Source organism: Sminthopsis crassicaudata, chromosome X, assembly GCF_048593235.1.
Source record: "Sminthopsis crassicaudata isolate SCR6 chromosome X, ASM4859323v1, whole genome shotgun sequence".
NCBI lineage: Eukaryota > Metazoa > Chordata > Mammalia > Dasyuromorphia > Dasyuridae > Sminthopsis > Sminthopsis crassicaudata.
This window is the reverse complement of record NC_133623.1, coordinates 37,807,027-37,831,682: the sequence shown is the minus strand read 5'-3', so window position 1 is coordinate 37,831,682 and position 24,656 is coordinate 37,807,027. Positions and strand designations below refer to the sequence as shown.

Here is a 24,656-nt window from a genome sequence, read left to right as displayed (position 1 = left end):
TAGCAGAGTTAAGGTAAAAATAGTATCATGTTATACAAATGAGTTACTGAGAAAAATAGACATAGAGGCATTAGAGGCAGGGAGGAAGGCTCATAATTCTGAAAACCTACTCACATTGGGAATGGGTTCAACAGGCAACAGTACATATATACCATGAAGGGTATAGCATCCTCCAAAATATATAAAGAAATAAGGGGGGGGAGGGATGGGCAGAGGGGAAAACAAGGGACTGAGGGAAGAAGAGAAGGGAAGGATCCTTGGGTGGGGTAAGGTTAAGAAATAGCAAGGTAAATTATAGAGTAGAAGTTAATTGAAGAGTCAGCAGAGATAGGAAAGATGTGTGTGTATGTGTGGAAGGGATGTGTGAGTGAGTGTATATGTGTGTGTATACGTATGTATACATAAATATATCTTTTCTTAACTGTAGCTTACTTGGGGATAGAGGGATGAAAGGGGGACAAAAGAATAAAGTAAATAAGGTGCTACAGCAAAGAACCAAAGAACATTTTACAAGGAAGTAAAGAAAAAAGGGACATTCATGAATATAATTTCTTTTACTACTATATATGCTTTATTGATGTGGTAATTTGTTGTTTTATATATATATATCCTCCTTGATGTTCTGCTCGGCACATGATAATGTTCTCTTTTGTTTTGCTTTGCTTTGTATTCCTTTTTCTGTTTTTCTTTTTGTCTTACTCTGTTTTTTTCAAATAAAATAAAATATTTAAAAATTCCTGAACAAAAAAAGAAACTGAGGACCAGAGAGATTGTGAGCTGCCTAAAGTAAAAAAATATATATATATAACAAATGTCCAAGGCAGGTTTTGAATCCAGGTCCACTGCCTTCAGATCTTATACTTTCTGAAACTCCATTTTATGGGGACATAGACTGGATGGGCATATGTGCATTGGTTAGGTGTTAGGTCAGAGTATTCCTCTAAGGCCAGCTAAAATTCTATAATTCTGTGAAAGTAGCTGCAGTTGCTAGTTGCTCCAGGGACTCTGAACCCTACCAAAACTTTGAGATGGATAAATCATGCTTACTTCTAGCTAAACTCGGTTTTTTTGGGGGGGACAAGGTGATAATATTGGTATCCCAGGGGAATATTATCTCTTTTACTTACATTTTAGCATTATATTCTTATGGACACACTGAAGAAGCATGGGCTGGGCAGTGGTACAATTAGGTACATTCAGAACTGATTGGGTGGTCAAGCTGATAGAGTAGTCTTTAATGGCTTTGTCAAGTTGCAAGGAGGTCTCCAGTGGAGTGCTTCAGGGATTAGTTAGGCTGAAGTTATGAGATGAAATTTAATAGGGAGGAATGTCAAGTTTTATTCTTGTGTTTTAAGAAATCATTGTACCAAATGAGAGGTGGATGACTAGGGAACAGCTGATCTCAAAGATCTTTTTTAGTGAATCTCAAGTTTAATTTGAGTCAACCACAAAGATGCATTAAGAAAAGCATGGTGTCTAGAATGAGGGATGGCAGAGCACATCTAGTCTAAACACCATATTTTAGGAAAGACACATTAACTGGAGAGTGCCATAAGGTAACTGCCTAGGATGGTAAATGGTTTCAATTTCATACAATAGAAGGGTATGGAGAAGATAAGACTTGTAGGCTAACTGCTAGTATTTGAAGGGTTTTCATTTGTTCTGTTTTGCCCTAGGGAGTGGAACTAGGGAGGAAAGGAGGAAGTTGAAAGGAGGTAGATTCTGGCATAATGTAAGGAAGAAACATCATAGTTATGTAAAAAGCAGAATGGGCCACCTCAGGAAGTAGTGAGTTTCCTCTCACTGGACGTTTCCCATTTGGGAAATGAATGATCACTTGTCAAAGATGCCGTGTGCGGGACTTTTGTTTGGGTGTAGATTGGACCAGATTCTGCTGAGGTCTTTACGATTCTGATGTAGGTATCCCAGATAGACTTGAAATGCAATTGAACCAAGTAGAGAGGAGACTTGCCTTTTGTCTTAGATTTGACATGATTGTTTTCTTGGTAAGACTTATATAATATCTCTGTGTGATATGTTTGCTAATTTAATGGGTTCTGGCACATGCTGAGTGCCTCAGATGGTGTCTCTCTAAACAGAAGATGCTAGATAGCTGCCTCTGGGAGAATCATGTAAAGAAAGTACCTTGGAAGAACAGGAACAGGTGTGTGACATTCAGTAACCTTTCTGGCCACTTAAATATGTGGCAAAGCAGAGGTTCTATGATTGCCTTTGAAGGCTTTGAAAGTACCTTGTCAGTGTTGGCTACTTTTTCTGTCTCTTTTTGTCTCATTGTCTTCAACCTGGCTCTGGTGGTATAAATGGCATCTCGTATTGTAAGGGGAAGTACCAAGAGTCCTTTTCTCTTCACTGAGGCCATACAGCTCCTTGTAAACTGGGCCTCCTTTCATTTGTTCTTTTTCATTCTAGATAAAGGAGGAGTCTCCAACCTTAGTCAGGAGTGAGAGCCACAGGGATTCAAGTGTTGAAATGCAGGATGGATTTGACAGCCAATGTGTCAATGAAACCCTAAGAAGTAAAGAGTAATTTTTGATCTTTGAGAATGATATTTGGGATTTGAGTCCAGTGGAAGGATCCATCTAACAATTGTGCCACAGATGTGGACATGTTCCCTGTGTGGTGGGACCAGTATTATGTAAGCTAAGTTACAAGTGTCCACAGTGGTATAAGGAAGATTATATCCTGAAGGTGTTAGGGGAAATGTTTGTATGTTTCTTATGTTACCTATGAAATAAGTATTCCTCTGTGAAAGCTACCCACTTTTAAGTCGAAATGGGGTAGTAATAACAGGCCTCTGTAAATGGGGAAACCCAGCTGACAGGAACTTGAGACAATGGCAGTAGACAGAAGATATACCCCCAGCTGTCTCAGGATATATTAGAACCGTGAGGGCAAGGCAGCAGGCCTTGCCCTGAGATAGAGGGACTAGAGAAAGCCTGTTATCCTTATTTCCCATTTTAATACAGATTTTGTTTTACCTAGAAAAAGACAAAAGTGAAAGTGACCTGCTTATCTTTGACTTTATATCCATGATCTCATCGCTGTTGATTTTCCCTCCACTGGTACAGATCACAAGGCTTCTGGGTCACCAAATCTTGAAATTCTTCTTGTAGGATCTAGCTAATTTACTGGAGGCATGAGTGTCACTTTATATTGTAAGAGGAAGTATTTCATTATTTGAGCTATTAGCACTCACTGTATTCCATGATCATCTCCATCACAGTGATTTCTGTACTCTTCATTAATAAACTGAGGGTGCCTGGATGGTATTTTTGTGTCAGGTCCAGTATACCCTACAGGAAAATGTTATGGAGAGCTGATGAAATTCTTGAATAAGAGATAAAACCATTCACATGTTTAGGAAAACCTCAGAAAGGGTGAGCCCAGTGAATTCAATTTATATATAGTGATTAACTGTGAAGAGAAAGAAAAAAACCCTCAGTTTTTTTGGGAAAAATTCATTTCCCCATTGTTTTAAACAATGACAGATCTACCTGTATGCTCCATAGTTAGAAGTGTGGGTCACATTTGTGTGTACTTCACATGCAGCTGCCCTCTGGGCCTTTGGTGAGTGAGAACAAACCTCCATCCATTTCTCAAGGTAAAGTAGTTTAAATCTCAGGATACTATACTCCTGGGGAACTTTATTGGCCTGGACATCTGCTGGATAGCTAATACATCCAAATGTGTTCCTTCAGTTAGGTTACATAGAGGACAACTCTATCATCCAGAAAGAACACACTCTAACCACAGAAGAAATTACTCTGCAGCTAATTAAAAGAGGTAGGGAGAAATGGAATTAAACTCCAAAATTGGTAAAGTTTGGCAAGAAGTACAGTGAATTAGATCCTTGATTGATCATTGATGGGGAATGCTGCTCAGAATATTAACAATAAGGAGAATTCTAACTCCAATGTGTACATTTAGAATAACGAGAGTCTTGGGAATTGTGAAGGCTGCAAAAATCAAGACATTGTTCTACATTCCCTAGGGAACCATTTAGGAAATTGTTAATCAATGGACTGAGTAAGTATCCTCTGGACCTAAATGAGTTAATATACCTTTGAAGGCCAGTCTACATTATAACCAGCAGTGAGTATTTTGATTAGTTACTTTAAAAAAAAACAATTATTGGTTAATAATAGGTTAATTATCAGGCAATTTAGAAAAAATTCTGGTAGAAACAGAGTGATATAGTAGATGGAATTCTGGGATTGAGATCAGGAAATCTTATCAAGTCAATGAGCATATTAAGGCCCTACAATGCACTAGTGCTAACTGTTGGAGATACAAAGAAAGACAAAAATAGCCCCTTCCTTGAAGAAATTTACAATATAATACATTTTAAAACCTTTCTAGCTGTGTACCTCTCTACCTGTGACCCTTACTCTTAGTTTTGCTTCTTGGAACTGATTAGAACAAGTGTACAAGTTTACATTGTAGTTCCTCAAATATTTGAAGATGGCTCTTATGTTTCTACTAAGTCTTCTCATCTTTAGGTCACAGATCCCCAGTTCCTTCAATCTGTCCTTGTATGTCATGATTCCCAGTTCCCTCATTTGTGCTCTTTTTGAAATGATCCACTTTTATTAATATATTAAAGACTTGTAATTCTCAATGTGGGAATTCCTTTGACTCACAAGCCTTTTTTATATTCTTCCTAAATATGTAGCACCCAGAGTTGAATACAAGTACTCTGAATGTGGTATGAGCAGGGGAGCTGGCAGTAGGTCTGGCATTGCCATCACTGACCACTATGCCTCTCAGTAGTATCTAGAAACATGAGTTCTTTCTCTGTTACTGTTCACATGATCTACTGCTGACTCTTATTCAAGTTGCATTCTACTAAAACCCCTAATTTTTCGATGAAATAAGGGTCATACTTCATCCATCTTCTATTTGTGAAATTGACTTTTTAATTGAAATATAGGACTTTGCGTTATCTGTATTGAATTTTATCTTTTTTGATTTTGGCTTAGTGCTCTAGTCTGTTGAGATATTTTGGAAGCTGACTCCTCTGTCATCCAACCTGTTAAGTCATCTCTCTTGGCCTCCAGTCATTTTAAAAACATAACTTCCATTCGTTGTTCAAATCCCAGAATCCCAGAATTAAAGATTTGAAAGAAAATCCCTAAGGGCTCTATCATAACTCATATACAAACAAGGATCTTCTCTATGATATATCTTACAAATGGTTACTTTGTCAGTGCTTAAAGTCATTCATTAAAAAAGAATAATAAAATCAAATTAAACTAGTACAGGGCTCAGGATACTCTGTTAAGGAATTCCCTCTATGACTGACATGACCATCCAGTGCCTTTAGTGCAATGAAGCTGATATGAGTTCACTTACTGATTTTGCTATTTACTAGTATTATCTGTGTAACTTTGGGTTTTTCACCTTTCTGGGTTTTGGTTTTGTAATTCATAAAATGAAATAGTTGAATTCTAAGGTTCCCTTCTAGTTGTAAATCTTTCATCTTGTGGCTACACTTTTTTTTCAGTTTTTTTAAAATTAATTTTATAATTATAACTTTTTTTGACAGTACATATGCATAGGTAATTTTTTATAACATTATCCCTTGTACTCCCTTCTGTTGCGAATTTTTCCCCTCCTTCCTTCCACCCCTTCCCCCTCCCCTAGATGGCAGGCATTCCCACACATATTAAATATGTTATAGTATATCCTAGGTATAATATATATGTGCAGAACCAAATTTTGTTGTTGTTGTTGTTGCAAAGGAAGAATTGGATTCAGAAGGTAAAAATAATCTGGGGAGAAAAACAAAAAATGCTCACAGTTTACACTCATTTCCCAGTGTTCCTTTTCTGGGTGTAGCTGATTCTGTCCATCATTGATCAGTTGGAATTGGATTAGCTCTTCTCTATGTTGAAGATATCCACTTCTGTCAGAATACATCCTCATACAGTATCGTTGTTGAATGATGTCCTGGTTCTGCTCATTTCACTCAGCATCAGTTGATGTCTCTCCAAGCCTCTCTGTATTGATCCTGTTGGCCATTTCTTACAGAACAATAATATTCCATAACCTTCATATACCATAATTTACCCAACCATTCTCCAATTGATGGACATCCGTTCATTTTCCAGTTTCTAGCCACTATGAAAATGGCTGCCACACACATTTTGGCACATCCAGGTCCCTTTCTCTTCTTTAGTATTTCCTTGGGATATAAGCCCAGTAAGTAGTGGCTACACTTTTTAAGCTAGGCATTCAACTCATTTTAAACACATGTAATTGTACAACTTTCTAGCCTATTAATTTTCATGATGAAGAAACTGAGACCCAAAAATGTTAAATGAATGTCATAACCTTACCCAGTGGTACAACTGGACCTGGAAGCCTAGTCTTCTCTAAGTTGAATGCTCTTCCCACTTCACCTCCACATCATTCACAACAACCAAGATGTGCTTAATTTCTACCTAGGTAATTGCTTTTTCATTTATCAAAATCATTTCCATTATTACAATTTTACAAGGCAGTACTAAATGCTAAGTGCCAAGCATTTTGCAAAGTGTTGGGAACATAGAGATGAAATTGAAAGTCTTTTTCCTCAAGGAGCCTATATTCTGTTTGGAAGAACTTCCTTCCTCCCTCCCTCCCTCCCTCCCTCCCTCCCTCCCTCCCTTCCCTCCCTCCCTCCCTCCCTCCCTCCCTCCCTTCCTTCCTTCCTTCCTTCCTTCCTTCCTTCCTTCCTTCCTTCCTTCCTTCCTTCCTTCCTTCCTTCCTCCCTCCCTCCCTCCCTCCCTCCCTCCCTCCCTCCCTCTCTCCCTCCCTCTCTTCCTTCCTTCCTTCCTTCCTTCCTTCCTTCCTTCCTTCCTTCCTTCCTTCCTTCCTTCCTTCCTTCCTTCCTTCCTTCCTTCCTTCCTTCCTTCCTTCCTTCCTTCCTTCCTCCCTCCCTCCCTCCCTCCCTCCCTCCCTCTCTTCCTTCCTTCCTTCCTTCCTTCCTTCCTTCCTTCCTTCCTTCCTTCCTTCCTTCCTTCCTTCCTTCCTTCCTTCCTTCCTTCCTTCCTTCCTTCCTTCCTTCCTTCCTTCCTTCCTTCCTTCCTTCCTTCCTTCCTTCCTTCCTTCCTTCCTTCCTTCCTTCCTTCCTCCCATACATACATACAGATATGTATATACATACAGATAAAGTAAACAGAAGATATTTTTAAACATGCAAAGGAATGTCAGGCCTTAATTGGAGTTGAGGAGGTATAAATAAGTGGGGGTGTCAGGAAAGGCCTGATGCAGAAGTTAGCCCTTAAGCTGGGCTTGTGAGGGAGCTAAAGACATTATTTCCATTTCCCACGAGAAATCTTTCTTCAGATAAGCAGAATCAATTCAGGGTTGTGTTTTGTGCTATAGCCAGCATAGATCATGGAGAATCTCAAGAGCCAATTGTTAAATTTTCAGTGTGAGCATTTGCACCTCAAGAAATGATACAAATCAGGCCTTTATTGTCTTGTTGACTTCTAGACTGTAGAAAATGATAATAATGCAAATTAAAATTAAAAGGGTGTTATACATACATTCTTCCTCCCCCAGCCTATTATTAGACATTTACCCACACATCCCTGAAAATCATCCTTATCATCCTCATCAGTCAACAAGCATTTTTTAATCCCCTGCTGTGTCCTATGCACTGGGTTAGGAGCTGGGGAGACAGACACCAATAAAACAATCTATAACCACTAGAAATCTACAGTGGGGGGTAGAGGAGAGAGACATGTACAAAATTAATGGAGTCAGTTGGAAGGGAGGCAGCACTAGCAGTTTGAGGGGGGTGGTTGGGAAAGATCTCATATAGAAAGTGAATCTTATTAGAAGTGAAGAGAAAAAGCATCCCAGGTAAGAGGGACAGTCTGTGCAAAAGCACGGAGGTACCTGTGGAATTTTCTAATAAAAAGGAGCAAACACCTTGAAAATTTAGTAGCTGCATTTTTTCAAATCTTAAAGACCCAAGTTTTATGAAGTAAATGGATGTTATTAACCTTCATATAAGAAAATCAAAGAATACAGTGTTGAGACTCAGCATTGGTTTGACAGTCCCAAGCTTCATTAGCCATTTGATCATTCAATTACCAAGGAAAACAGTAGGTTTTGACATGTTTGTTTGTTCTTATACGGTTCTAATTGAGCTATTATGATCAATTGACTAAATCGAATTTAAATTATATAAATTTAAACCACGTGTCAACAATATAAACCAAAAAGAATCTAACTAAAGCTCATCAAAAATATATAGTTATGTGAAGAATATACAATTATATAGAATGCCTAAACTTGAAAGGACTTTAGAAATTAGCAAATCCAACTCTGACATTTTGTAGCAGAACTTACTGACAATTACTCAATGAGTTTAGTCAGACCCAGGATGGAAGCCGTTTCTTACCTCCCTTGACCTTGACATTGTCCTTTACTTATACTGCAAAAATAATTTTATGTCTCTCAAAGGCAAGGACATAGTCTGGGAAGCCACCCACTGGCCCTGGAGACAACTGCTCAGAAAGCTAAGAATCAGTCATTCCTGATTGCTGTAATGCCTCCTTCATCCCCACTTGCCTTCCTCCTATTTGTTAAAACAAGCTGTTGAGTTGTACAGTGATGCTGGGTGCATAAAAGAGCCAGGAGTGAAAAACTTTCCTGGGTAGCTTCCTGGGTCACCTGATTCTAGAGATTTCAGAATTGTAACATCATAGAATCTTGTTGTTTGTACGCCTTCATCATTCATTTAGTTCAACCCATAAGTAGGGAGAAGGCAAGGAAGGAATTAGCATTTATTAAACTCCTACTATGCATCAGGCACTGTGCTAAGTTGCTTAACAAGTATTTTCATATGATCTTCACAATAGTTTTGTGAGGTAGGTGCTATTTTGATCCCCATTTTATAGTTAAGTTAAGGAAACTGAGGCAGATAGGGTTAAGTACCTTGCCCAGGTTCATACAGCTAGTAAGAGTCTGAGGCTAGATTTGACTTCAGACCTTCCTAATTCCAGGGCTAGAACTCTATCCACTTAAAAAATTAATCCTGCAACACAGCCCAAAGTGGGTGCAGGCCATTTCATTACCCAGAAAGTCAGAGGAAAGGGCTAAATGGAAATTCAGTCCAATTACATCTTGTTAATATGTCTTTCTTTACATATGTATTCAGTATAAAAAGATGCCAAGGATCTTGTAAATTCATGATCCATTGGACTTAGCAATAACATATCCAAACGGTCTGTGCCCATTAAATACATTCCCCCTAACCCTCACTCAGGTCTCTCCTCGAAAAAAAGAGGAAAGTATATTTATTGAGCACACAGGATTAATAGTTGCACTGATTACATTGGGAAAGTTGTAGCTCAATAGCAAATATGCAAATCTTTGTTCAGAAAAAAAATAAAGAAATGATTATTGTCAGATAAGGGGAACAGAGCTTTGTTAAATCCCAACCACCACATGCATGACACGTTCACAAAGAGAAGGTGAGAACAGGAAAGGAGATTGATGTAGTTATTATTTGTTCCTGGGGATGGGGAGAGGAATGTACAGATGCAAAAAGCCCCCCAAAACAGGAAGAGAGGCTAGAAAAGGAGAATGGAGACAACTTTTCCAGATGGCATTTTTATAATTCTTCAGCCAGTTTGGGCTCTTTCTTCTGTATTTTTCCCCCCGGCCAGAAGTTTCCTTATTGAAATTCCCTTCTTCTGAAAAGCAAATTCATGAATCCCAAATCACTCCCCCCCCTTCCACTCCAGGAAGGCTCTTTCTTATCCTATCCTATTTCCTTAGACTATATTAATCAATTTAGCCAGAATAGTTAGTCCATAGCTCCATAATAGATAATGATTACATCCCCCCCCACACATACACAGAAAAAGAGAGAGAGAAACCAGTTTTATTTATTTTTCCAGATTTTACCAGTAAAATCAATCCAAACACTCTTCCCACCTCCACACCCCTCACAATAACCCTTTCTTAGCTGTTTCTGTGAACAAAAGCCTTCATTCACTATGTTCCTGTTTCTCTCCCCTCTAATCTGGCAACTAATTTCAGTGAGATTCACTTAAAAATGACAGGAGTCGTAAAACCTTTTGAAAACTCATCCACTAGTTGTGAAAGAATCCAACCATTCTGGAGAACAATCTGGAATTATGCCCAAAAAGTTATCAAAATGTGCATACCCTTTGACCCAGCCATACTACTACTGGGCTTATACCCCAAGGAACTACTAAAGAAGGGAAAGGGACCTGTATGTGCCAAAATGTTTGTGGCAGCCCTTTTCATAGTGGCTAGAAGCTGGAAGATGAATGGATGTCCATCAATTGGAGAATGGTTGGGTAAACTATGGTATATGAATGTTATGGAATATTATTGTTCTGTAAGAAATGACCAACAGGAGGAATACAGAGAGGCTTGGAGAGAATTACATCAACTGATGCTGAGTGAAACGAGCAGAACTAGGGGATCATTATACACTTCAACAATGATACTGTACGAGGATGTATGCTGATGGAAGTGGATTTCTTCAACATAGAGAAGAGCTAATCCAATTCCAATTGATTAATGATGGACAGAACCAGCTACATCCAGAAAAGGAACACTGGGAAATGAGTGTAAACTGTTATTTTTACCTTCTGAATCCAGTTCTTCCTGTGCAACAAAAAATTCGGTTCTACACACATATATTGTATCTAGAATATACTGTAATATATTTAACATATATAAGACTGCTTGCCATCTGGGGGAGGGGGTTGGGGGAGGAAGGGAAAAAAATCTGAATAGAAGTAAGTGCAAGGGATAATGTTGTAAAAAATTACCCATGCATATGTACTGTCAAAAAAAATGTTATAATTATAAAATAAAATTAAAATTAAAAAAAACAAAAAAGAAAACTCATCCACTGCCATTTTGTTTCAAGACAATGAACTAGAACAGTAACTGAAGCTAAAACCTAGAATCTAAATATCACGAGAAAAATTTAATGAACCATTTTTGCCTTCTTGGCAGAAAGGTGGGGGAACTACAGAACAGGTTACTATATGCCTTGTCAGAGATAGCCACTGTATGAAGGAAGAAAGACAATACACATTTATTAAGCACCTACTATGTGCAAGTCTTTTACAAATTATTATCTCATCTGATCTTTATCACAACTCTGGGAGGCACGTGTAGTTATTCACGTTTTACAGCAGAGAAAACTGAGGCAAACAGATTACAGAGACACACAGCTAGTTTGAGTCTGAGGTTTTATTTGAACTCCAGTCTTCCTAGCTGGTTCCATGAATTACTAAATGGCCCCAGGGGATAGGTGGGCCAGGTGTATCCAAAAATAACTGAGATGTGAAAACGAAATGTATGCAAATTACATCCTTTTTCTATGAAGTTGAGGGGGTACCCTGAGATGTGTTGGTAGTTTAGCCCATCTCAGGAAAATTATCAATATCATGGAAGTTACCATAGCTCAACTATGCAACTATGAAATTCCAAGTGCCCAGGGTAGTTGGACAGAATATGTGGGCCACTTTCTTTCCAATGTGATCTCATGATAGTGTTCTCAGGATAATTGCATATAATATGAAGTTATTCCCATTCAAATGAACTTTACATGGACTGCTTACCCGAGTTTCAGAGGTGATGTATTGAATGAGCTAAGCTTCCCTAAATTCCAGGATTCAGCTCCATGAATAAAACTGTCAGAGTTGAACAACTAATAACTCTTTGTCTTGACATTATGCTCAGTCTAACAAATAAATCTCTGAAATCTCAACAGACCTGGCAACTTCATTAACAGTAATGCCTGCAGCATGGAATGAATGAAAATCAATTTAGAGGCTCCCAATTTGGAGGTTTATGACTATGCTGGCTTACAGAATGGCAAACAGATTTTCATGTCTAAGACATTGACAAGGAACCATGCTTCTGAAATGATGTTCATTGCTGAAATACAGAAAAGGAAAAAAGAAATACTGAACTTCAGTCTCCTTCCTATATCCGTAAGTAGCTTTATATTTAATAAATGTTACTTCAGATAGATTTACTTAGAGCATTATCAACATGTCTTGTGACTGGTTAGATTGCAAGCAATCATGTTCTTCTTCAAGAGTAGTTTTAACAAAAACTTTCCTGAAGATAATCTCTACTTGTCCATCAATAGACAACTAATTTGTTTCTTATATTTGGCTTGTATCTATAGATATTACACTATCATTCCTCTTCTTCAGAACTCTGTAAACTAGCTTATAGGAGGAAAACATCTCTATTCTCTATCCACTATTTGGTGATCTTATCAAGTTCATCAAAAGTTATCAAAGGGCTGTGCATTTTTTGTATTTGGTATAAACAATAAGGGTAAAGAATGACATGTTTATGACTAAAATAGGTTGTTTGCCAGTTATGTAGTGAGTAATGTGAACTAACAGATGGACAACTAGTTTATATTTCACTGGCACTCTTATAATTTCACTTGGCCTGGGGCAAAGTGTCCCACATGTTAGGTAGAGGCCTAAGGAGGATTTATGGAAAGAAATCGATAAGGGTTGCACAGGATGACAAGTAATGAATGCATAATAATCTATATCCATAGAGGGACCACCCACATTGATGAGATCATACATTCATTGTAATGTTAAAGTTGTTATTTTTGTAACACCAAGGAGAAGATCTTACTCCAGTGACTGGGTTTTTGAAGGCCACAATGTTCTAGCAGTACCTACCAAGCAGAAACAATTACAAGTTCAGGATTATAGAAGGGTTGTCTCTCCTGTTGAGGGCCCAGCAAGTTAAGTACTGAAGGTTAGGATAGCAAGAGATGATTTTCTTTAGCCAAAATGATACAAACTGAACAGAGATACAAAACACCTTTCAATTCAGTGTGGACTCATTGTTTCCTCAGTGTCAATTGTAAAGCAGCAAAATAGGATTTAGAATATTAAGAATAATGATGCTATTTTATTATTCATAAATGTTAATTTAACTAATTATATTAGTTCATTCATTCATTGATGCAGTCAACAGAAATTTAAGTATTTGGTATTGTGCTTAGCACTTGGAATAGAGAGCCAAACTTTTACCATATTTCCTTACTTTTCAGATGATGAAACCAAGATCTAGAGGATAAAGGGACTTGCCCAAGATAGTAATAGCAGGGGGTGGGGTGGGACGTGTTGAATCTGAGAACCTGAGTTTTAATTTTTTTTTTGGATATAATGTCACACTGTATAATCTTATTGAACTTGTGACCCACGAAAACTCAAATATCTTTTTATTTTCTTTTTTTAAAGAATATTTTAAAAATGTATTTTCAAAATACATGCAAAAATACTTTTCAATATTCATCCTTGCAAAACCTTGTGTTCCAAATTTTTCTCCTTCCCTTCCCTTCAGCATTTTCCCTAGGCAGTAAGAAATCTAACATATGTTAAACATTTGCAATTCTTTTACACATATTTCTACATTGATCATTCTGCACAAGAAAAGCAGATCAAAAAGGAAAAAAATAACAAAGAAAAAAAGGAAGCAAACAACAACAAAAAAGGTGAAAATACTATGTTGTGATCCACATTCAGTCCTCACAGTGCTCTGTCTGCATGTGAATGACTCTTTCCATCACAAGTCTACTGGAATTAACCTGAAGCACCTCATTGTTGAAAAGAGCCAGGACCATCAGAGATGATCATCACTTAATCTTGTTATTGCTAAGTGACTTCACTTAGCATTAGTGCACATAAGTTTTTCTGAGATCATCCTGCTGATTGTTTCTTATAGAACAGAAATATTCCATAACATTCATATGCCATAACTTATTCAGCCATTCCCCAAATGATGGGCATCTATTCAGTTTCTAGTTCCTTACCACTGTAGAAAGGGCTACTACAAAACATTGAGGTCTTTTTTTCATGCTAACTGGTATGTCATCCCTGCCCCAATCCAAATATGTTTTCAATATAAAATCCTAGGTAATGCCAAGATGGAAATCTATGGCTGGACAGTTCCATTCTGCAACATCAAAAAGAGGCCAAGATCTAATACAATTGCAAGAACATTAAAATGAATGGAGACAGAAGACCTAGAGCAGTGGTCCTCAAACTTTTTAAATAAGGGCCAGTTCACTGTCCGTTAGACTGTTGGAGGGCCGGACTATAGTAAAAACAAAAACTCATATCCTGTCTCTGCCCCTCAGCCCATTTGTCATAACCCAGTGGGCTGCATAAATGTCATCAGTAGGCCGCATCTGGCCCGCGGGCCATAGTTTGAGAACCCCTGACCTAGAGTCTAGTCTTGGGCCTGCCATTAACCAGCTGTTTGATCTTGGGCCATTTATCTCACCTCTCTCCATCCTGGGTTTTTCAATTGTAAAATGAAGCAGTTGGATTAGTTCATCTCTAAAGTCATTTGTGGCTGTGGTGTTGAGGGATTTTATGTCCTAGGACAAGATGTGTTTGAGGAAAGAAGTCCACACAAGGATGGCATCTCCAAGTTAAGGAAGAATTACTGAAGAATGAATGTGATAAGGTATATCTTGAGGAAACTATCTCCAAAATAACCCATCCCAGGGGGGACAAATGTAACTTAAAAAGAACTGTTACAGGAGTCAGAAAAACATGGAGGTACTCTCTGCACCAATACATGCAAGCCATTTCACTTCTCTGGGCTTTAGCTTCCTGATCTGTAAAATAGGGATAGTCATTCCTATGGTACCTATCTCCAAGGGTTGTTGTGAAGCTCAAATGAGATAATGCATGGAAAGCACTGCATAAATGTCAGCTATTATTATTGTGCAGTGTGATTTGGATTGGGGCCATAGAAGAGATTTAGGTGCCTCCCTAGATATCATCAGAAAGCAGCCAACCTCAAAGTAAGCAGTAGAAAATTAGCTGTAACCTTGGGAAGTAGAACAAGTCATGAAAGGCTTTTTTTTTTCTTGTGAGGACAAATGAAAACAGAAAAGAGATGGTCAAAGTAGAATGGAGAGTAGAGAAAGAAAAAGGTAATTTGAGCATAAGGATTGTTTTATGTCAATCAGGTAATGACATTCAATCAATAGATAAATCAATTATGTATTCATTGAGTATCTATTATGTGTTCATCCCTGTCCAAGGTGCTGAGGGGGGCTACAAAAGATGTGCAAGCCAATGGCTATGCCCTTGAAGACCTTACAGCCTAATAGAAAGACAAGAAACACACAGGAATGAAAAATGGTATATCATTTGCTGCCAGCACAGAATTTTAGAAGAGAGAATGATCAGTGAGGACTGAAATGGTCAGAGAAGTTTTCATTGAGTTATGAAGGATGAATGTGATTCGGGCAAATGGAAGGGCAACTATTACTATGACTAATATTGTCAATATGTCCCGGTTTAAAAGTATTATGCCTTCTTTCCAATAATGAAAGTCACAACCTGTCTACCTGTCTATTCATTGAGAATGGCTAGAAAATTCATCACCAGGCACCCAACTGTATGGTAAATGAGCTTCTCTATGCTTAGTACCCAAGCGAGAGAAAAACAGGGCAGCCAAAATAATGAAGTTTTAAGAGCGTTTATTACCGGCCAGGACTGATCCCCCAAAACCAAGACTGGAGGGGTCAGTAATGAGTGGCTTCAGGGCCATATATTTATAGAAAGAAGAGAGAGAGAGAGAGAGAGAGAGAGAGAGAGAGAGAGAGAGAGAGAGAGAGAGAGAGAGAGAGAGAGAGAGAGAGAGAGACATCAAAATGTTTCTTGATGCATTTGTCATAATAAAGGAATTTCTATTCTAAATGGAAGGCAAAAAGTTATCACTCTAAGGGGGTCATTCCCAGACAGCAATAAGCATTATTTCTTTAAGCTTATCAGGTTGTCAAGTTCTGAGGTTTTTCAGGACAGCACATCTGGGTTGTTAAAAATACCATCTACATTAGGGAGTGAAGGACTAGTAATTAAACTTCTAACTATAAAGATTCAAGATTATGTTTCCCATGGTCCCATTTGGGGTGCTTTTTCACTTCACATACACTGACTCTTTGCTTCCTTTCCATAACCCCGTCAAGTAGGTTCTAAAGCTGTTGCTATTCCCCTCTGATTGTTGGAAAAACTGAAGCTAAGGGACACTAAGTCAAGCCATAAGCATTTAAGAGCTTATTATATTTCAGGTACGAACTATTAAGTTCTAGTGAAGGAGATACAAGGAAAAAAAAAAGGAAAAACAGCTCCTGCCCTCAAGGAGATTACATTCTATTATTTGGGGAAAGACAACACATAAAATAGACTTAAAAGGAAAAGGTGGGAGGTAGCAAAGACTTAAAATGACTAGTCTGGACTTTTCCTCAAAGAGGTTCCATGGAGATGCAGGGACTCCCCTTCATATAGACAGTGTCTGTGAAGTCAGATTCAAACCAACCCCTGTTGGCTGCAAGTCTTTTATCTGCTGAACACATACTCATAGCCTTTCCAACTTGATAGTATTGGCTCTAGCACAGGCCCTGCTAGCATATCCTCTGAGAAGCTAAGTCTGCTTTCATGGCCTGATGAATCATCAGAGGAGGTCTTACTCCTATGATAATGATGTTTAGTGCTTTAAGATTTACAAAGGGACAAGTAAATGGCCTTCTTGAGGTAGGAGCATAGGTGAAATAACAGAAACAAGAAGACTTGGCTTGAATTAGGCTTTGCCATGAAGAAAGGTCACCTGTGTGATTTTAATCAAGTCATTTCCTTTCTCCCTATTCCTCAGTTTCTCCGTCTATAAAATGAAGTGTTGGACTAGATCTCTAGTCCAAGCTAGGCATTGGACAGTCCTTCCATCTCAGAAATTCTATGATTTTATGAATCAGCGTGGTGTATTTATGATACAATGAGTAGACTAGAGTGCATGGAGAAGACTGATAGGAAATATGGTTGGGTAGGTAGGTGGAGTCCAACAGGGAAGTGACAACAGTGAAGACAATGTTCAAGAAAAATGAGTATGGCAATGGTAAGTAGAATAGATGGAGAAAGTTAGGGTAACAACAGTCTAAACTGAGAAAAGCTATTAAGCTGGTTTGTCTTTAAAGAAGGCATCAGTCATTTAACTGTTATGTCTGTATGACACCAAACATTCAGAAGTTTGAGACAATTCTGATATTTACCACTTCTCATATGGCCATTGGTATCATATGGATCAGACCTTAATTTCCACTGTGCCCTGGGGCATTTCAGTAGGAATTGGTGGGTAGGCTAGTTGTTTATGCACTTACTATTAAAGCACCTTTTCAGTGCTTTAACTCCAAACCTCAATCCCAGGAGGTAATAACTATAGCACCACAGAATGGGAAAGGTTGAAAGGCCTGTAGAAGAGGTTGAAACACCTTCATTTGAATTCCCATCTTGCCATTTAAGACTGTAGGCTAGAGGTTCTTCTGTAAGATGAAATTCAAGTAGATAATCTTCAAGGTCAGATTTTGACAGTTCATGATTCAAATTAATTTAAATAAAGGGGGCTTTTGCCTTGGTCCTAGAAGATGTGAGTTCTAATTTTACTTCACCAACTTATTTGTATGGCTTTGAACAAATCCCAGTTTCCTCATCTACAAAATGGAAATAAATTGTCCTTCCCTAACTTATGGAATTAATGTGAGGATCGGCTGAGATAGTATGGATATAAAAGCATCTTTAAGATCTTTTTTTTCTTTGCGAATTACTTTATTGTTAAATTTTATTAATAGTTTTATTTTTCTGGTTATACATATGTTTTAACAACTTTAACAACTTTAATATGCATTTTTTATGAATAACATTGAGAGAGAAAAATCAGAATAAAAGAGAAAAACTATGAGAATGGAAAAAAGGAAGTGAACATAGCATGTGTTGATTTACATTCAATTTCCATAGTTCTCTTTCTGGATGCAGGTGGCATTTTCTATCCAAAGTTTATTAGAATTGCCTTGGATCACTGAACTACTGAGAAGAACCAAGTCTTTAATAGCTGATCACTGCACAATCTTGCTGTTACAATGTATTCCTGGTTCTGCTTCTTTTGCTCAGTTATCAGTTTATATAATTCTTCCCAGGCCTTTCTAAAATCAGCTTGTTCATCATTTTTATAGAACAATAATAACTCTTTACTTTCATATGCCACAACTTATTCAGCCATTCCCCAATGAACAGGCATCTACTCATCTTCCAATTCTTTGCTACCCCAAAAAGAGCTGCTACAAACATTTTTGCACATGTGGGTTCTTTTCTCTCCTTTATGACTTTCTTGGGATACAGACCCAGTGGCAGCTCTGCTTACTCAAAGGGTATGAACAGTTTTATAGCCCTTTGGGCATAGTTCCAAATTGCTCTCTGGAATGGTTGGATCATTTCACAACTCCACCAACAATGCATTGGCCTCCCAGTTTTCCCACATCTCCTCCAACATTTGTCATTATCTTTTCCTGTCATCTTAGTCAATCTGAGAGGTGTGGATTTTTAAGATCTGAAAGAGACTATGGACCTTTAAGAGACTATGAAAAGCTTATATGACTGCTTTTGTAACTGATCTTTTCTCCCTTCACATTGGTTTTCTAACGCTTGTCTTATAGGGAAGGAGTGGGGATAATGGGGACACCATAGCTTATAAGACATTCTTCATTTCTTCCAATACTTTAATGCTTCAATGAAGACCTGACCTCAGCAATATAGGTACTCAGTGGGTGAAAATCTCATCCCATTTCTGCTTTTCCTTGTCTTACATGATTCTTATCTGGATCCTCTATAAATCATCTGCAACAATGCATATAACGTGCTGGAGGCCTATATATGGACTGGCCCACTCATTGTCCCTCACCCTTACCCAGTGATAGATTCACCTCCTTATCTGTTTCAAACAAAAGTTACATAGAAAACAAAATAGAGAAAAATATGCTTGCCTTCTGTTTGAAAAGTACTTTACAATCCAAGGTGGGATTTTGATATTCCTTTGTAACCTGTCAGTATTCACAGAAATTCCACTTCCATAAGGAAAATGAGTCTTTCTGGCATGACATGTCATTTGTGAATTCTCCATCCTGTACCTATAATTCATAGAAAATGGCAGACTTCAATACAGATGATGTGGCATGACCTTATACTTATCTTGCCAACATCTTGTTGGGCATCACCCACAGAGGAAAGAGTGCTGAACTTGGACTTGGGAAGTCCTGGTTCAAAGTCCACCTCTGATACTTGCTAGTTGAAGGACTCCAAGTCACTTTGCCTCTGTAAACCTGCTCATTGGAAAAAATGGGATAATAGCACCTGTTTCCTCAGGTTGTTCTGGTATTCCAAAAATAATAATTTCAAAATGACTTACAAATTAAAAATATTATAAAAATCATAATTCATAAGATTAATGATAGGAAATTTCAGTTATCCAGCTAATTGTGTGACATGCCTCAGTGTAATTGTATCTCTCAAAATATGGAGGAAGATGAAAAACTGATCCTATTTTGGTTCAGATTTTCTTTACTGAGGAAGAAATGATTGCTGGGATGGAAGAGATGAGAACCTTGGGGTAAGTTATCACTCCCTCTTAGGGTCTATGAGAAGGTAAGTTGGGCATAGTCTGACTTTCAATTTTGATTTGGTTAAAGCTGATTTTAAAGGGATTAGCATCTCATGCACTAAAATTCTACTGAGGAGGCAAGTCCAACAAGAACAGAAAATAATAAAGAATGAAATTCTGAAGATACTAAGAAAAACAACTCTAAATAGATGAAAAGATAGACTTTTTCACAAGAAGTAAATATGAGGGGCAGCTAGATGGTGCAGTAGATAGAGCACCAGCCCTGGAGACAGGAGAACCTGAGTTCAAATATGGCCTCAGACACTTAACACTTATTAGCTGTGTGACTCTGGGAAAGTCACTTAACCTCAGTTACCTCACCAAAAAAAACTATATATATATATTTTTTTTTTGATTTTGATATTTATATATATATCAATGTGGTTACATAAGGAACTCATCAAGTAACTTGTGTTTTTAAAAGAAATGTACAGACAATGGAACTGAAGCCAGGTAACAAAGATTAAATTGAAGACTTTGCCATAGTTCTGTAGCAATAGTATCAGGAGTTCTAAAGCTCAAAATGAACTGAGGCTAGTGAAGGAAGCTAGGGACTACAAATTTTTTTTTCTGTATTAGTGGAAAACAAATGTTAAAGAATGTGAGCAGGAGCTCTGCTTGTTGAGGAAGAGATAACATCAAATAGGAAAAAGGTAGAGCTGCTGTTTTCTGTTTTCTCTGTTAAAAGAGAAAACCTTTGAACTAATATGAAAGAGCAAAAATGACAAATGGGAACTTGACACAAAAGATGAGTGCAGGATAGTAAAACTGCTCCTAGTTGGCCTTGATGAATTCAAATCACCTGAGCTATGTGGATTAATCCTCAATACCAAAAAAGATGGCAGATATAATTATTGTACAACTGTCAGCCATATGCAAAAGATTTGGGAAAATGGGAGAATTATTACAAAGATGAGAGAAAAATGAATGTCCCAAGTTTCTTTCTTTCTTTTTTTTTTTCTTTTTTTTCCTGAGGCTAGGGTTAAGCGACTTGCCCAGAGTCACACAGGCAGGAAGTGTTAAGTGTCTGAGACCAGATTTGAACTCAGGTCCTCCTGAATTCAAGGCTGGTGCTCTTATCTACTGTGCCACCTAGCCACCCCAGTGTCCCAACTTTCAAAGAAGGGTGAGAGAACAGTTTGCAAACTACAAATGAGTGAACTAAGACTTTGATTGCTGGCCGAAAATTCATCAGAAAAGATATGGTTAATGAATATCTAGTGAGGGAAGTGATGATTACAGAATCAGAATATGACTTTGTCAAGAGGAGTGGCAGACTACCTTTGCTTCCTTTTTGGATAGTGTTACTAAACTAGTAGATTCAGAGAAAGCTAAATGCATTGCTTATTCAGATTTTAGCAAAGTATGTAATAGCATGCTAACTTTGTGTACACAATAGAGAGAATGAATTAGATTATAATTCAGTTAAATGGATTTGCAATTGATAGAATGAAGCAGAGCTTCTTGTACTGTGGGTTGCAACTTCCTATGGGATCACATAACTGAATGTGGCAGTTGAGAAATTATGATTTATTGTCAGTACATGTTTGATTTGTATACCTATTTTGTGTGTGTGTGTATTGTATATATATATATTGTGTATATACACATATATGTATATACATATATATATATATACAATACACACATACACACACATATATGTATACACACACACATGCACACACCCAGAGTCATGTTGAAAAAAAAAAAGGGGGGGTCATAAGTAGAAAAAAGTTTAAGAAGCCCTGGAATATAGCACTCAAAAAGTAATTGTTAATGACTCGGCATCAGTATGACAAAAGGCCTCTGTGCAATGCTCCAGGAATCTATGCTTGGCCCAATCCTGTTTTAACACTTTTATCAGTGACTTTGCTAACATTAGGCATAGGTGACATACTTGTAAAGTGTTCAGATGGTATCAAGCTGGGAGAGACAATGAACATGCAGTATGCTAGAGTCAAGATCCCAACATGTCTAGGTGAACTAGAGTATTGAGCTACTGTATCTAGAAAAATGCAAGTCCATACATAAAAGTGTACTTGTGTTAAAAAAAAAAAAAAAGCTTCATGAGACCCATTTCATGGTACGCTTGTTTAGGTAATAGATTGTCATGAGTCATCAACATGATGTGACATCCCCAAAAGATAATTCAATCATAGATTGCACAAGGAGAGGCTTTTTGTTTCCAGTAATTAGGAAGTGATAGTCCTTCTGTGCTCTGCCCTAGCCTGACCATATTAATAGTATCCTATTCACTTTTAGGTGCCATAGTTTAATGAGGACATTGATAAACCGTAGCGCATCCAAAGGAACATTATTTTAAAAAGGAAATGACTTAAGGTCATGTCATATGCAGACTCAGGGGAGATGTGATAACTATAGTCTTGTATTTGAAGGACTGTCATGTGGAAGAAAAATTAGATTTGTTCTCTTTGGCCTCTGTGAGAAAGAAATGAGCAATGGGCAGTAGTTACTAAGATGGAAATTCAGGTATAATGCTAGGAAAAAACTTCCTAAAATTAGAGCTGTCCAAAAGCTATATGGGCTGCCTCAAGAAGTGCTTATTTTGTGTAAGCCTTTCAATGAAGGACTAGATGACAATTTGTTCAACATTTTATAGTGGGGACTTTATAGGTTGAAATGGATGACATCTGAGGTCCCTTATAATTCTGAAATTCTGGGATTCCTTATGAAAAGAGAAGGAAGTCCTGCTTATGTCCAAGGCCTGGCATCAAGTGGAATTTCCTAGGGATGATTAGGCTGTGAAGATAATTCTCTAGTCAAGCTATTTAGCTGGAGAATTGAGGGTGCTCCATATTCGGTCCAGGAAAGTCACTTTCCTTCTTTGCACAAAGGAAATTACAAATGTTTTCTTGGTCTAACAGCTGGAGACAGAATTCTGGCTATTCATTCACAACTACAATGGATCAATTTGTTCCAACATGGACACTCACATGTCCAATATTCTCAATGGCCAGGAGGTCTCTTAAGTGCCTCAGGCGCAAAAGTAGAGATTATTTTATCAAAAAGCTTTGTGGAAGTGTAATAATTATGCAACAGATTTATCTAATTAAGTCACACATGAAGGAACACATAGGGACAATGACTGCATTTTAACTCTTGCAATTAATTATAAGTATTCAATTATTTCTTTGGTATTATGAAAATATTAAATAGAATTTCAATTAAGAAAGTTAAATGCCACTTGGTAGGCAATGAAGACTTGTTTAATTATCTTAGTAAGGACTATTTTGGTTAAATATTAAAAATCCAAAATGTTTTCTAAAATGTAATATAGAAAAAAAAGATTTTAATATTGAAAAGCAGTGCTTAGTTGCTTTTTTTCAAAGATCTCCCCAGGATTTCTTTCTGCTCTTTTGACCCTTTCAAGGAATTAGTATGAATTGTCATTATGTAGTTGCTGAGGTGATTTCTCAAAAGGTAGCCTACCTGTGCCAGTTGGAACAGACTAAGGCAGAGCTAGCACACAGCAGACTTAGAACTGGAACCAAGGGAAGACTGGTCTACAAGAGAATCACACCATCAGGAAGGAGGAAGGTAAGGTAGAAAATCAAGAAAACATTAGAGTTGGATTCAGAAGACTTGGCTCAAATTCTTACTTGGCTGTTTTCTAGATATGGGATATTAGTCAAGGCTCTGCATCTCTTTGGGCCTGGTTCTTCTTCTGTAAAAAGGACCAGATCACCTCTAATTTCCCATCTAGCTCTTAATCCAATAATCTTCCTACTCTATGATTTGAGAGAGTTCAGAGGAGGGGTAGGTCCATGGTGCAGATGCTTTAAGCATGTAGAAGAGGAGAATGTAGATTCCCAGACTGCAAGTCTGGGGTCCAGTAGCACAGGACAGGTAAAATTATTCAAACACAGAAAAAGCAGGATATAGATTCACCAGATGTCACAATTTCAAGGGCCCTTAGAGCAGTGGCAGCCAAAGAATTTGGATTGCGTGTTCCACCAGGAAAATTTTGGAACAGACTGGCTGAAAAAAAAATTTGGACTAACTAGTGCTTGAATACACTATCAGCAGAATCTCACTTGAAGAGACATAGTATTCACATTGCAAGTACTAGTGGAAAAGATGTATGTGTGAACAAAATTCCCCAAATGAAGTAGCTCTTTGTAACATTCTGCCTAAAATGTAATGTTCTCTGTTGAGGTTTTCTTGGGGTCTCTGGGAGTAGCGTTTCTTTCAGTTCAGTAATCACCACAAGTGCCGCCAGGTGTTAAAGTCCAAATCCTTTATTGTCTCTTTCAAAGTCCTATCTCCTTCACTTGGGGCTCGGCTAGTTTTCTGGGGGCCTTCCAGAGTCTTGTTTTCAGTGGAGAAGCGAAGGAGGAGAGTCAGCCACCAAGGCGGTGTGAGATGGGATGAATCTGTCTGAGTCCAAGGGTTTGTGCTCCAGCCTTCAGCCTCCAGCCTTCTGTCCCCTTGTCTCTGAATCTCCCTGGCTGAGCTTCTAGCTTATATGCCCCAGAACTGAGTACAAACCAACCAATCATTATATCACTAGGAAACCATTATTTGTTGTAATTAAATCAGTGCTAAACTAGATTTAACCACTGTCTCCTCAATTCCACTTAGTACTTTGTTTCAAGTTCTGGCCCATAACATCTCCTTGTAGGATCAGATCAATCATACTGAACCATGCTAAATTACATAACTATTGTCTCTGTCAATTGCACTGACTTAGTACCTTTTAAGAATCCTTTGTTTCAAGTTCAGAGTTCTGGCCCATAACAGCTCTGGATTCACAGCTTCCAATATGTGAATATTCACTTATTTATAAAGTATAGACATGCATTATTGTGTCAATAATCAAGCATATTCTAAAACGTCTACAAATTGAAAAAGGTTGTGATAAAGAAATATTTGATCGTGGAGTCAAGAAGGAGCCAGTTGAGTATTTTGAACAGAGGAATGACATGATCAGTCCTGCACTAGGCACCTGTGTGGATGATGCATTGTAGAGGGGAGAGATGCACAAAAAAAACAGATGAAGCAATAGAAGTCTATTGCCAGAATCCAGGTGACTGAACTAGGATGGTGGTAGAGAGGAGATAAATGAGAGACATGTCACAGAG

At 37.9% G+C, this 24,656-nt stretch overlaps 1 long non-coding RNA gene across 1 annotated transcript in view; it reads left to right on the top strand.

The window, feature by feature from the left end:
• Positions 1-24,656, top strand: part of LOC141548438 (uncharacterized) — a 163,984-nt gene that overhangs the window by 22,510 nt on the left and 116,818 nt on the right. The window contains exon 2 of the long non-coding RNA XR_012483944.1: positions 11,780-12,002. This is a non-coding gene — a long non-coding RNA (uncharacterized LOC141548438). The remainder of the gene's footprint in view (positions 1-11,779; positions 12,003-24,656) is intronic.